The sequence below is a fragment of the Triticum aestivum genome, chromosome 5D (assembly GCF_018294505.1).
Source record: "Triticum aestivum cultivar Chinese Spring chromosome 5D, IWGSC CS RefSeq v2.1, whole genome shotgun sequence".
In the NCBI taxonomy this organism is placed as follows: domain Eukaryota; kingdom Viridiplantae; phylum Streptophyta; class Magnoliopsida; order Poales; family Poaceae; genus Triticum; species Triticum aestivum.
This window is the reverse complement of record NC_057808.1, coordinates 331,957,738-331,970,754: the sequence shown is the minus strand read 5'-3', so window position 1 is coordinate 331,970,754 and position 13,017 is coordinate 331,957,738.

Sequence of the window (13,017 nt, the reverse complement as noted above, 5' to 3'; positions counted from 1 at the left end):
TACAATCACTTGAATCAAGTGGGATTTAATCTTCCAGATAAGATAGTGATTGACAAAATTCTCTAGTCACTATCACCAAACTACTAGAACTTTGTGATGAACTATAATATGCAAGGGATGACAAAAATGATTCCCGAGCTCTTCACGATGCTGAAATCGATAAGGTAGAAATCAAGAAAGAGCATCAAGTGTTGATGATTAACAAGACCACTAGTTTCAAGAAAAAGGGCAAGGGAAAGAAAGGGAACTTCAAGAAGAATGGCAAGCAAGCTGCCGCTCCCATGAAGAAGCCCAAAGCTAGACCCAAGCCTGAAACTGAGTGCCTCTACTACAAAGGAAATGGTCACTGGAAGCGGAACTTCCCCAAATACTTGGCGGATAAGAAGGATGGCAAAGTGAACAAAGGTATATTTTATATACATGTTATTGATGTGTACTTTACTAGTGTTCATAGCAAACCCTGGGTATTTGATACCGGTTTAGTTGCTAAGATTAGTAACTCAAAAATAGGAGTTGCAGAATAAACAAAGACTAGTTAAGGGAGAGGTGACGAGTGTTGGAAGTGATTCCAAGGTTGATACGATCACCTTCGCACACTCCCTCTACCTTCGGGATTAGTGTTGAATCTAAATAAATGTTATTTGGTGTTTGCGTTGAGCACGAATATGATTTGATCATGTTTACTGCAATATGGTTATTCATAAGTCAGAGAATAATTGTTGTTCTGTCTACATGAATAAAACCTTCTATGGTCATACACCCAATGTAAATGGTTTACTGAATCTCGATCATAGTGATACACATTTTCATAATATTGATGGCAAAAAGATGAAAAGTTGATTATGACAGTGCAACATACCTGTGGCACTGTCATTTAGGTCATATTGGTGTAAAGCGCATGAAGAAAGTCCATACAGATGGACTTTTGGAATCACTTGATTATGAATCATTTGATACTTGCGAACCATGCCTCATGGGCAAGATGACTAAAACTCCATTCTCCGGAACAATGGAGCGAGCTAATGACTTATGGAAAATAATACATACCGATGTATGCGGTTCAATGAGTATTGAGGCACGCGGCGGGTATCATTATTTTCTAACCTTCACAGATGATTTGAGTAGGTATGGGTATATCTACTTAATGAAACACAAGTCTGGAACATTTGGGAAGTTCAAAGAATTTCAGAGTGAAGTGGAGAATCATCGTAACAAGAAGATGAAGTTTCTATGATCTGATCGCGGAGGCGAATATTTGAGTTACAAGTTTGGCCTTCATTTAAAACAATGTGGAATTGTTTCATAACTCACGCCACCTGGAACACCACAACGTAATGGTGTGTCCGAACATCATAATCACACTTTATTAGATATGGTGCAATCTATGATGTCTCTTACCGGTTTACCACTATCGTTTTGGGGTTATGCATTAGAGACAGTCGCATTCACGTTAAATAGGGCACCGTCTAAATCCGTTGAGACGACGCCGTATGAACTGTGGTTTGGCAAGAAACTTGAGCTGCCATTTCTTATAAATTTGGGGATATGACGCTTATGTCATAAGGCTTCAGCCTGATAAGCACGAACCCGAAGCGGAGAAGTGTGTCTTCATAGGATACCCTAAGGAAACCATTGGGTACACCTTCTACCACAGATGCGAAGGAAAGATCTTTGTTGCTCAGAATGGATCCTTTCTAGAGAAGGAGTTTCTCATGAAAGAAGTGGGTGGGAGGAAAGTAGAACTTGATGAGGTAATTGTACCTTCTCTGGAATTGGAAAGTAGCACATCAGACAAAACCATTCCCGTGGTGCCTATGCCAACTAGAGAGGAAGCTAATGATGATGATCATAAAACTTCAGATCAAGTTACTACTGAATTTCATAGGTCAACCAGAACACGTTCCGCACTAGAGTGGTCTGGTAATCCTGTCATGGAAGTCATGTTATTAGACGAAGGCAAACCTATGAACTATGAAGAAGCTATGATGAGCCCAGATTCTGACAGATGGCTTGAGGCCATGAAATCTGAGATAGGATCCTTGTATGAGAACATAATGTTGACTTTGGTGGACTTGCCCGATGATCAACAAGCCATTGAGGATAAATGGATCTTTAAGAAGAAGATAGACGCTGATGGTAATGTCACCATCTACAAAGCTCGACTTGTTGTGAAAGGTGTTTGACAACTTCAAGGAGTTGACTACGATGAGACCTTCTCACCCGTAGCGATGCTTAAGTCAGTCCAAATCATGTGAGCAATTGCCGCATTTTATGATTATGAAATTTGGCAAATGGACATCAAAACTGCATTCCTTACTGGATTTCTTAAAGAAGAGTTGTATATGATGCAACCAGAAGGTTTATCGATCCTAAAGGTGCTAAAAAAGTATGCAAGCTCCAGCGATCCATCTATGGACCGGTGCAAGCATCTCGGAGTTGGAATATACGCTTTGATGAGGTGTTCAAAGCATATGGTTTTATACAGACTTTCAGTGAAGCATGTATTTACAAGAAAGTGAGTGGGAGCTCTGTAGCATTTCTGATATTATATGTAGATGACATATTCTTGATTGGAAATGATATAGAATTTCTGGATAGCATAAATGGATACTTGAATAAGATTTTTTCAATGAAAGACCTAGGTGAAGCTGCTTATATATTGGGCATCAAGATCAATAGACATAGATCAAGACACTTAATAGGACTTTTACAAAGCTCATACCTTGACAAAGTTTTGAATAAGTTCAAAATGGATCAGTCAAAGAAAGGGTTCTTGCATGTGTTACAGGGTGTGAAGCTGAGTCAGACTCAAAGCCCGACCACGACAGAAGATAGAGAGAAAATGAAAGTCATTCCATATGCCTCAGCCATATGTTCTGTCATGTATGCTATGCTGTGTACAAGACCTATAGATGTGCCTTGCCATGAGTTTGGCAAGGAGGTACAATGGTGATCCAGGAGTAGATCACTGGACAACGGTCAAAATTATTCTTAGGTACGTTAAAGAGGACTAAGGAAATGTTTCTCGGTTATGGAAGTGATAAAGATTTCGTCGTAAAGGGTTACGTCGATGCAAGCTTTGACACCGATCCAGATGACTCTAAGTCTCAATCTAGATATGTATTGAAAGTGGGAGCAATTAGCTAGAGTAGCTCCATGCAGAGCATTGTAGGCATAGAAATTTGTAAAATACATACGGGTCTGAATGTGACAGTACCGTTGACCAAACTTCTCTCACAAGAAAAACACGATCACACCTTAGTACTCTTTGGGTGTTAATCACATGGCAATGTGAACTAGATTATTGACTCTAGTAAACTCTTTGGGTATTGGTCACATGGCGATGTGAACTATGGGTGTTAATCACATGGCGATGTGAACTAGATTATTGACTCTAGTGCAAGTGGGAGACTGATGGAAATATGCCTTAGAGGCAATAATAAAATGGTTATTATTATATTTCCTAAATCATGATAAAGGTTTATTATTCATGCTAGAATTGTATTGACCGGAAACATTAATACATGTGTGAATACATAAACAAACAATGTGTCACTAGTGAGCCTCTACTAGACTAGCTCGCTGATCAAATATGGTTAAGGTTTCCTAACCATTGACATGAGTTGTCATTTGATAATGGGATCACATCATTAGGAGAATGATGTGATGGACAAGACCCATCCGTTAGCTTAGCATAATGATCGTTCAGTTTTATTGCTATTGCTTTCTTCATGTCAAATACATATTCCTTTGACTATGAGATTATGCAACTCCCGGATACCGGAGGAATGCCTTGTGTGCTATCAAACGTCACAACGTAACTGGGAGACTATAAAGATGCTCTACAGGTATCTCCGAAGGTGTTTGTTGTGTTGCCATAGATCGATATTAGGATTTGTCACTCCGAGTATCGGAGAGGTATCTCTGGGGCCTCTCGGTAATACACATCATAAGCTTGCAAGCAAATGACTAAGGAGTTAGTCGCGAGTGTCGGTGTCAAAACCGGCGGATCTCGGGTAGGGGGTCCCGAACTGTGCGTCTAAGGCGGATGGTAACAGGAGGCAGGGGACACGATGTTTACCCAGGTTCGGGCCCTCTCGATGGAGGTAATACCCTACTTCCTGCTTGATTGATCTTGATGATATGAGTACTACAAGAGTTGATCTACCACGAGATCGTAGAGGCTAAACCCTAGAAGCTAGCCTATGGTATGATTGTTGTTGTCCTATGGACTAAACCCTCCGGTTTATATAGACATCGGAGGGGGCTAGGGTTACACTGAGTCGGTTACAAGGGAGGAGATCTACATATCCGTATTGCCAAGCTTGCCTTCCACGCCAAGGAGAGTCCCATCCAGACACGGGAGGAAGTCTTGAATCTTGTATCTTCATAGTCCAACAGTCCGGCCAAAGGATATAGTCCGGCTGTCCGAGGACCCCCTAATCCAGGACTCCCTCAGTAGCCCCTGAACCAGGCTTCAATGACGATGAGTCCAGCGCGTAGATTGTATTCGGCATTGCAAGGCGGGTTCCTCCTCCGAATACTCCATAGAAGATTTTGAACACAAGGATAGTGTCCGGCTCTGCAAAACAAATTCCACATACCACCGTAGAGAGAATAATATTTCCACAAATCTAATCTGCTGACACATTTCGCATGACATCACATCATGGCCCGGTCATTATTCGAACCATTTTTCACAACCAGCCGCTGCACATATTGCGAGGCGGTTTTCTTGGCACGTCTTGTCGAAGCAGAGATCGTGTCCCCTTATCACGGGATTCTCATCAATACGGGTGTGGGTAACCCAACCGCGCCATCAATTACGGCGCTTGGGGAATAAGCGAGTTTACCAGGTAGGTGGGGAGGCGCATAGCTTCTTTCGCCCTTATAAAGGGACAAGGATTTACCCTTTTCACCCACGCCTTCTTCCTCCTTGCTCATCCATTCTTGCGCACTCGAGCTCCAGCACCCAAGTTTGCGTTTTTTCTCCTCAAACCACTCCAAGCATGTCCGGAGCGGATGGCAAGTGGATGGTCTCCTCCGTTACGGAGGAGAACATCACAAAGCTATGGGGAGTCGGATATCTGGCCGCGGATATCGCACACCGGCTGCCAGATGCGGGGCAGATCATCCCTACTCCAGAACCCCATGAGAGGGTGGTTTTTCTCACCCACTTCGTCCGTGGACTGGGATTTCCCCTCCACCCGTTTGTCCGTGGGCTCATGTTCTACTACGGGCTAGACTTTCACGATCTGGCCCCCAATTTCATCCTCAACATCTCGGCGTTTATCGTCGTGTGCGAGGCCTTCCTCCGCATCAAGCCCCACTTCGGCCTGTGGCTGAAGACCTTAAATGTTAAACCGAAGGTGGTGGTCGGCCAGCAAGCGGAGTGTGGAGGCGCCATGGTGGGGAAAATGCCCAACATCACCTGGCTCGAAGGCTCCTACGTGGAGACCATAAAGGGGTGGCAATCGGGGTGGTTCTACATCACCGAGCCGCGCGACACCAACTGGGTGGCGGCCCCCGAATTTCGATCCAGAATCCCCATGCGCCTCACCTCCTGGAAAGAGAAGGGCCTGTCCTGGGGTTCCCCGGTAGAGCTGACCGGACTCCAGACATGCATCAAAAACATGATGAGCAAGAAAATCAAGCTCGTCAACGTGGTCCAAGTCATGCTCTTCCGCCGGATCCTCCCGTGTCAAAGACGGGCATTCAATTTATGGGAGTTCGACCCGGCCGAGCACCAGACGCTACAAGAGCTCTTCGACACGACGCACAAGGACGTCTGGAAGGTGCTGTTCAAGGGTGCCGAGGTACCTCCTCCCCTCACCGAGGACCGCGGACTCGGCGTAAAGCGCCCTGCTAATCCGGTAAGTCTTTTACATCTCGTAAGATGTTCTTTTCCCCAGTGTAACCACGTGCGGGATCTAAGCCTCCACGCCATTTAACAGGACTGGGTAGCGACAGCGGAGCAGATCGATTGTTCGGCTCCCCTGCCCGAAGATCCAGCAGATGCTCTCCTAACGGAGATGCTGGTTCCGGCACCTTATGAGGTGCCGGAGAAGAAGGCCAAGAGGAAGGCCATGGGGACCAGGAAGGGTCTCCGGCGCAAGGTTATATCGGGCTCATCCTCCGAAAACACCGAGGCGCACTCCTCCCACGAAAATGGGGAGGAAGAAGAGGAAACTCCCCCCCCCCCAGCCGGGGGAGACAAGAAAAGGAAGGCCGCCCCATCTGGGGAGGCTGAAGGGTCCAAGAAGGGAAGGGCCCTCCTTCCGGACAGCTCCACAACCGCCGCCTATAGTGACGACGAGTGGCTGCCTAGGGATAAGCCCCTGGCAAAGTCGTAAGTATTCGGATACCATAATAATTCTGGTATGTCTTATTATACTGTTTCTTATCACGCCGCGCATGATTATGCAGCCCATCCCGAGCCCACATCGACGTATCTTCGTTGGATGATTCTTTGGGCCCGTCGGATATGAACAGCGATTCACTCCCGACCGCCTCCTCCCCCCGCCCTACGGACGACGCCGAGGTGTTGTCTAAAAGGGGACTGAACCAAGGGGAGACAGTTCCAGAGGCGCTTCAAGGCGACATTCCAGGCGTTGGGTGCACGAGGGGCAAGACTCCTCTGGGCTCTAACGCCGGGGGCAGCAAGTCTAGCCCCAAGCCGAATACGGCGCCGGAACCTCCAGTGGTTCCGGATTCTGTCAGGCAACCCCTCACTAAGGGGGGCGAGCCATCTGTGCTGATGGTCTCTGTCCATCCAGAGGCATCGGACAACTTGCTGGAAGCGCTTCACAGCGCTTCCATTAATGAAGAGCACCGCACTATCATGAGTGCGGTGGTCAAGAAGGTTCAGTCTGCCAAAAGCGGATTGACTGAAGCCTCTGCTAGCCTCCTAACAGGCTTTGAGGTAAGTAATCAAATTATAAGAAAATATTCTGGCATAGACAATAGCCCCTGATGCTCTGTTTGGCGTTCGCGAAGGAAGGCCGAATAGAGGATCAAATAATAATAGCAGGAGTCTAATCATAATATGTCTATGTGCATATGCAGGCTTCACTACTGGCCGCTGCCGCACGTACTGCGGAGGTCGCTGCACTGAAGAGGGACCGTGAGCGGTCCAAGGAAGAGCTCAGCCTTACCAAGAGGCAGCTCGAAGAGAACAAAGGTAAGTGATACCCCGTTTGTATATTATAAAGAAAATTTTGGTTTTGGAATAATAGGATCGTCATGAATTTTGCTAGGGGCCACGACCGAAGTGGCGACCCTGAAGAAGGAGCTATCCGAGGCCGAAGACAAAGCGGCCAAGGAGCGCATCGAGCAAGAGAAACAAGAGGCCCGAGTAGGCGAGGTGCAGCAAGAGCTCCAGCCTCTCGTCAAGAAGCACGAGTCCTTGGAGCATGACTCTAAGATGCAAGGGTCCGAGCTTGCGAAGGCCCTCGAAAGCCCACAACATGCCAAGGCCGAAGCCCAAAAGGCCCTCCAGGAAATTGAGGCGGTTAAGAAGATAGCGGCGGGTAAGGCATTCATTATGCAAAACAAGCATGTGAAGGAAACTTTATTTTTACTTACCCGAGTTCGGAGCTCTCCAGGAGCGTTCACAGATCTACCCTGCAGTGTGTCAGATGCCGCGAAGTTCTACCGGGCCGAGGAGGGGAGCTCGACGGAGAAGTTGTTCTGGTCTCAGTATACTGGGACCGAACACCCAATGCCCTTGAGCGACCAGCTGAAGCAACTGGTCGAGCTCCACAAGGTGGCCGAACAGGCCATGAAGGGTCTTATATCACAAAATGGAAGTCTTCTGGAGCGTCGGTCTCGGGGCGTTACAACACTCCACCACTACAAGAGGGTCTCGTCCCGAGATCTAGGATGGCACCGGAAAAAAATGGAAGGGGAAAAGGTAAAACAAATTGCTTCTTGACAAACGAGTGAAACCAAAGAACCTTGAGAGGTCGCAAAGCTTGAAGAAATGACACGACGGAGGTGAACAAAATTTACAACATTCCGTTCAGCAAGAGGAACAAGGACCATTGCGAGAACCTTTGTAGGTTGAAGAATATGAAACAAGAGCTTAACGGATCAAAAGGAATATGAAATCACACCGGTAGAAAAGAGAAGCAAGGAACTCCATGAGAACCTTGAGGTTAAGTGACACAATAGATATTTAAACCACAACGGTTAAAACAAGATAGAGAAGGAATAAGAATGACATAATTTGAGCAGCACTCCGACTGTAAATGGAAGGAATTGAACATGATCTCGACAAGATGAGAGGATACTCGATGAAATTACCAACACATTGCCTCCGGAACTAATGAAAGAATGGCACAAGGGGTAAGAAAGATTGCAGACAGCACTCCGGTTGAGGACGGAGACAAAACTTGATAAGATGAGAGAACTCAAATGAAAACACGACACTCCGGCTAAACGGACGAGAAAGGAAAATTTACATGATCTTGACAAAACAAGATGATTTGTCGAAGAGAGCAACATCACAAAGCCTCCGGAAACAATTAGATAGTTGGAGTGAATAGAACGAAGAATGAAACCAACATCTCCTACCATAAATGAATTGTAAAGAGCATCCTTACGAAGTAGGATTGAACGGAGTTGTTGGAAGAATCAACAACGAAAGAACAAGCTTGTTGTGGGCTTAAGGAAAACATCTCAAAACTTGAGGTGAAATTCTGCCACTAACGGAAACAATTGCTTGCTTGAGATCAACGAAGAGATGAAATCTTCTCTTGCCGAGAGGATAGGAGAAAACTTGGATCATTGATAAACACCACAATAGCAACATTCCTTAGGGAAGGCTTTAGGTGAAACATGACACAAGATAGATCCAACGAAGAGATTAAAGGATTGAAAAGATCTCGTGAACGACGAGAAAATGATGGATTTAATTATCTCATTCCTGACAACTTGTGAATCATGAAACGCAAACTCAAATTGACAAGAATGACATAACACCACCTCAAATGATAAGGTAGAGCGAATTTCACTTCGGAATGCGAGATGAAGAAAGCTTGAACTCCTCAAGTCAAACATGTGTTGAGCATCATGTTTATTTTAGAGTATAGCTTGACGGATCATAACTTCAAGAGAAATCTTGAAGAACAATTGAAAAATGAAAGGAATCCTTGACGAACCACCATGTAGAGCCTCCATGAAGAACTCCGGTAATAACAGAATGATCAAACGAAAGGGAAAATTGAAAAGAACTCCGGGAGAAGCCTTGCAATGATTAGATGAAGCTTTGAAATGATATAATTGAAATAACTTGGAGCTCCGGAAAGGAAAGATAAACAACTTGAAATCAAGAATTTGATATCATGAACGAACTCCAAAAGAAAGGATTAAACACTTGGATGAAACAAGAATAAGAATTACATTATGCTTAGTCTTCACCAATTTAGATTGATGACAAGCAACGGATTTGGCATACTACTTATTCTCGTAGAAAGGATTAAGATAGATATAGCGCAAACTTGGGAAGGTCTTCATCTAACCACCGGTAGGATTGAAACAACGAATAAATTGATATGATAATGAGGGAAGAGAAATCTTGAACGAACCACCGCGAGAATTGGAAATGAAAGTAGCAAAGGTGCAATTCACCGGAAAGAATTAGAAAATGAATGAAGATACTTGACAGAATTTAGATGCACGAGAAGGAAGATATCATGAACTGATTAGAGGATATTTGAGTGATGCACCAGGAGAATATGGAGAAGAACGAAGAGACATCAATTTAGAATAATTGGAGAACGAAGCTGAAAACTTAGAACAAAGAAATCTTCTGAAATGATGGCCTTTGGATGATCAATAAATGAAAACAACTCTGGAATGCTCCGGATGGGTGAAAATAATTCTCACAATCGAAAACAATTATGAGAGGATGGCATAACCTAGAACTATGAATCTTCACGAGAACGGACCAAGATTTAGGAGAAATTCTTCTTCGGTCTTCAAATGTTGAGAATGATGACAAGAAACACCACCATGAATTGTTGAGATACTCCGGGATGAAAATTAGAAAGGTTGAACCAACGATGAAAGAATTTGAAAGATCTTGGAGAAGGAATATGGCTGATGATACTTCATTCTTACGTCAAACTTCGAAAAGAATTTGGGAATAACTCCAGAAAAATTAGAAGAGTCAGGTAAGATCTTGGGAAAAGACCTGTGGGTTAGGGCCCACTCAAAAGAAACACCGTTGAAATGATTACTTGAAAAGGAGATTGCACCGGTTGAATTAAATGGCTTGAATGAGATAGCATCCTCAAAATAACTTGAACGGATTGGGGATGGAAATGTGAATCTTCTGAGGTATCTTGTACACTCCGGAACCAATGAATGGCGAGAAGTGGATGATTAAAAAAAAGGTACACCGGCATGAGAAAGCATTTGAAAGGAGGAAAGGTACATGACCAACATTGAAGGCTTGAATTTAATCCACCGGAGAAGAAAAAGAATGAAGAATGATAAACTTGAAGCTTCGTGAGCATCTTCCTGGGAAATCACCGGATAAGAACATTGATTGAAAAGAATGAAGGGACTTCGCATCAATAAAAAGGATACTCGATTAAGAAATCTGAGTGTTTCAAGAAAAAGGGTGGGAGGGCGGGAAAAAAACAAAGACAACTTGGGACGGATGAAGCAAACACCGTTGCAAAGAACTGAGAATTGATCTCGCGAATGTTAAAATGATCGGATCCACTTGAAAAAGAGCACGTCGGTTGGGAAGAATTGGGATGACAAACTCGATGGTCAAGAAGGATTAGTATCCCCATAGGAATATGAGAACACCACTTAGAATAAGGTATGGAAACAACACTTGACATTGAAGCAACTCGAATACCACAACTTAAAACAAAACAAAGGATTGGCTCAGGAATAAGCCGGAACAAACATATGATAGAGATTTTGTCCGAAGTTTTCATGGTGGGGCCCACACGGGCTCGATCGTACAGCACCATCATGTACAAGGCTGTGCACATGACATACGAAGCGTCCCCGAGTCGGCATAGCCAAGGACTCTTTAAGACACTACGAGACCACTGTAAAACCAACCGTGTACAGGCGGACCACTAGACGTCGAACCCCAATCTCATATCATGCGTCTGTCGGAAAGATATCCTAAGAGCTACTTGAATTCCCACTTATAAACTCCCAAAACTTTCTGGTTATGCAATCTGGTGTTGGGGATACAGGGGACACAAAATATATCACCCAAACTAACAGTACCTAGATCCAGCTGTATCCATCCGTCAACACATAACCAAGAAAACTCCGGAAATCGTTTACCTCAACCTTCAAAAAGCATCCGTTATACTAGTTATGGCAATACTCCCGAACTCCCGCCCCAGTACTGGGTGGCGTCGAGGTGATCTCACCAACAACTGCATAAAAGAGATTTTGATGTCGGCGAAACTCAGGTATTCCAGAACTGCAACGATAAAATTGTGACGACAACACCTCGGAGCTCAACTCCCCGGGACACTGCCACAACCCCTAAATGTCAGGAGGCACCAAGAACAATGTTCTCGTCACAAAACCATCGGAACGATTCTAAGATACCCGCGTGATCCTAAATTTTTTTTCGTGAAATTTGAGGAGAGAATAGTCAAAACTTCTACATCAGGAGACCTCACCAGAGCGACGAAGGGACTGAGGAGTAAAAAGAATCCTACTCTCCGATATATATAATCCTAAGACTCAAAACATTTTTGTTCTAGACTCAACAACGCCAGTGATTCGATCAAGCAGGGGGCTCCTAAGTCGGGGATGGCTCTGATTACCAACTTGTAACGCCCACGATGCGGCTATATCTCCCACGTGTCGAGGCACGACTTAGAGGCATAACCGCATTGTGGTTTTGTCGCAGGAAGGTTCATCTTCACACAATCCCATGTAATGAACAAGAATGGGATAAAGAATTGGCTTACAATCGCCACTTCACACAATACATAATAAAATCATACATCAATCAAAGTACACACATAGGTCCGACTACGGAACCAAAATAAAAGAAGACAACCCCAAATGCTAGATCCCCGGTCGTCCCAACTGGGCTCCACTACTGATCAACAAGAACAAAAACAACACAACGAACAAGATCTGCATCGAGCTCCCACTTGAGCTTAGTTGCGCCACCTGCACTGGTATCCTCAGCACCTGCAACTGTTTTGGAAGTATCTGTGAGTCACGAGGACTCAGCAATCTCAAACCTGCGAGATCAAGACTATTTAAGCTTAAGGGTAGGCAAGGGTAAGGTGGTGAGGTTGCAGCAGCGACTAAGCATATATGGTGGCTAACATACGCAAATAAGAGCGAGAAGAGAAGCAACGGAACGGTCGTGAAGCTAGCAATGATCAAGAAGTGATCCTGAACTCCTACTTACGTCAAACATAACCCAGAAACCGTGTTCACTTCCCGGACTCCGCCGAGAAGAGACCATCACGGCTACACACGCGGTTGATGCGTTTTAATTAAGGTCAAGTGTCAAGTTCTCTACAACCGGATATTAATAAATTCCCATCTGCCACATAACCGCGGGCACGGCTTCCGAAAGATAATACCCTGCAGGGGTGTCCCAACTTAGCCCATTATAATCTCTCACGGTCAACGAAGGATAAACCTTCTCCCGGGAAGACCCGATCAGTCTCGGAATCCCGGATTACAAGACATTTCGACAATGGTAAAACAAGACCAGCAAAGCCGCCCGCTGTGCCGACAAATCCCGATAGGAGCTGCACATATCTCGTTCTCAGGGCACACCGGATGAGCCAGACGTCGGGTTGGCATAGACCCTGGTTGCCCAGGGGGCACCGGACATCGCTCGGTTTGGACCAGCACTCGAAGGAGAACTAGCCCGGGGGTTAAAATAAAGATGACCCTTGAGTTTGCACAACCCAAGGGAAAAAGGCTTAGGTAGGCAAATGGTAAAACCAAGGTTGGGCCTTGCTGGAGGAGTTTTATTCAAGGCGAACTGTCGCGGGGGTC